Here is a 2,500-nt window from a genome sequence, read left to right as displayed (position 1 = left end):
GATCTCGCGATACATGGCCCCATCCATCCTCCCCTCAGTACGGTGCAGTCGTCCTGTCCCCTTTGCAGAAAAGCATCCCCAAAGAATGATGTTTCCACCTCCATGCTTCACGGTTGGGATGGTGTTCTTGGGGTTGTACTCATCCTTCTTCTTCCTCCAAACACGGCGAGTGGACTTTAGACCAAAAAGCTCTATTTTTGTCTCATCAGACCACATGACCTTCTCCCATTCCTCCTCTGGATCCTCCAGATGGTCATTGGCAAACTTCAGACGGGCCTGGACATGCGCTGGCTTGAGCAGGGGGACCTTGCGTGCGCTGCAGGATTTTAATCCATGACGGCGTAGTGTGTTACTAATGGTTTTCTTTGAGACTGTGGTCCCAGCTCTCTTCGGGTCATTGACCAGGTCCTGCCGTGTAGTTCTGGGCTGATCCCTCACCTTCCTCATGATCATTGATGCCCCACGAGGTGAGATCTTGCATGGAGCACCAGACCGAGAGTGATTGACCGTCATCTTGAACTTCTTCCATTTTCTAATAACAGCTTCTCACCAAGCTGCTTGCCTATTTTCCTGTAGCCCATCCCAGGTGCAGGTCTACAATTGTATCCCTGATGTCCTTACACAGCTCTCTGGTCTTGGCCATTGTGGAAAGGTTGGAGTCTGTTTGATTGAGTGTGTGGACAGGTGTCTTTTATACAGGTAACGAGTTCAAACAGGTGCAGTTAACACAGGTAATGAGTGGAGAACAGGAGGGCTTCTTAATGAACAACTAACAGGTCTGTGAGAGCCGGAATTCTTACTGGTTGGTAGGTGATCAAATACTTATGTCATGCAATAAAATGCTAATTAATTACTTAAAAATCATACAATGTGATTTTCTGGATTTTTGTTTTAGATTCCGTCTCTCGCAGTTGAAGTGTACCTATGATTTTTTTAAATTACAGACCTCTACGTGCTTTGTAAGTAGGAAAACCTGCAAAATCGGCAGTTTATCAAATACTTGTTCTCCCCAATGTATGTCTTCATCAGTGGAAAAGATGAACGGTTGAGATTGATATCCTTTAATTATGATGATTGTGGATGTGGCATTGGTAGACCAAAAACATGTATGGAAGGTCCAGTTCAAATCTAAAGGAATGCTGTCAAAAGTGATTGAATTTAAATGTGTTTTTTTTTCTACCCGGAAGTGAATGTGGAGCTCCGTCTTAATGCATCACAATGTGCTGGTGTTCCTCAGTAACATTAGACCAGATCCCAACCTGCTCTGGGCTCCAGACAAAACACTTTGTTGTTCTTAGCTCTCTCAGCCTTCCTGTGTGTAACCTGAGAGAGCACTGAGACCCGGCCAAGCCCCAACACACACATCAGGTTCTGCTTAGAGAGAGTGGGTGTGGGTGTGTGTGTGTGTGTGTGTGTGTGTGTGTGTGTGGGTGTGGGTGTGGGTGTGGGTGTGTGTTTGTGTTTGGTTTTACAAGGAAAATTCAGGCAGGGAAAATTAGGGGTTGGGGTTAAAGTTAGGGTTAGGGTTAATGTTAGGTTTAGGGTTCAGGTTAGGTTTAGGGTTCAGGTTAGGTTTAGGGTTCATGTTAGGTTTAGGGTTAATGATAGGTTTAGGGTTAATGTTAGGTTTAGGGTTAATGTTAGGTTTAGGGTTAATGTTAGGTTTAGGGTTAATGTTAGGTTTAGGGTTAATGTTAGGTTTAGGGTTCAGGTTAGGTTTAGGGTTCAGGTTAGGTTTAGGGTTCAGGTTAGGTTTAGGGTTAATGTTAGGTTTAGGGTTAAGTTTAGGTTTAGGGTTTAAGGTTAGGTTAAGGCTATGTTTAATGTTAGGTTTAGGGTTAATGTTAGGTTTAGGGTTCAGGTTAGGTTTAGGGTTTAGGTTTAGGGTTCAGGTTAGGTTTAGGGTTAATGTTAGGTTTAGGGTTAATGTTAGGTTTAGGGTTAATGTTAGGTTTAGGGTTAGGTTTAGGGTTAGGGTTCGTGTTCGGTTTAAGGTTAGGGTTAAGGCTATGTTTAAGGTTATGTTTAAGGTTAGGATTAAGGTTAGGTTTAGGGTTAAGGTTATGTTTAAGGTTAGGGTTAGGTTTAAGGTTAGGATTAAGGTTAGGTTTAGGGTTAAGGTTATGTTTAAGGCTAGGGTTACGGTTAGGTTTAAGGTTAGTATTAAGGTTATGTTTAGGGTTAGGGTTAGGTTTAAGGTTAGTATTAAGGTTATGTTTAGGGTTAGGTTTAAGGTTAGTATTAAGGTTATGTTTAGGGTTAGGGATCCCCTCAAGGATAGTAAAACAAAATTAAATTGTAACTGAGATGACAGACGGTATGTCTCATTGAGTGGATGCTTCATATTATTGACAGTTTGTAAGGGAGATTATATCAGATGTCTACGTTAGGCAGATTGTCTGGACATTTATTCAATGTCACATTTACCTTCCAGGTATATGTACCTTCTATATCAGATGTCTTCCACGTTAGGCAGATTGTCAATCACATTTATTCAATG

At 42.0% G+C, this 2,500-nt stretch overlaps 1 protein-coding gene across 1 annotated transcript in view; it reads left to right on the top strand.

The window, feature by feature from the left end:
* Positions 1–2,500, top strand: part of stau2 (staufen double-stranded RNA binding protein 2) — a 346,269-nt gene that overhangs the window by 194,490 nt on the left and 149,279 nt on the right. The window lies entirely within an intron of this gene.

This window comes from Oncorhynchus keta, chromosome 28 (genome assembly GCF_023373465.1).
Source record: "Oncorhynchus keta strain PuntledgeMale-10-30-2019 chromosome 28, Oket_V2, whole genome shotgun sequence".
NCBI lineage: Eukaryota > Metazoa > Chordata > Actinopteri > Salmoniformes > Salmonidae > Oncorhynchus > Oncorhynchus keta.
Note: the sequence above shows the minus strand (reverse complement) of the source record. Positions and strands in the feature narration are given on the sequence as shown.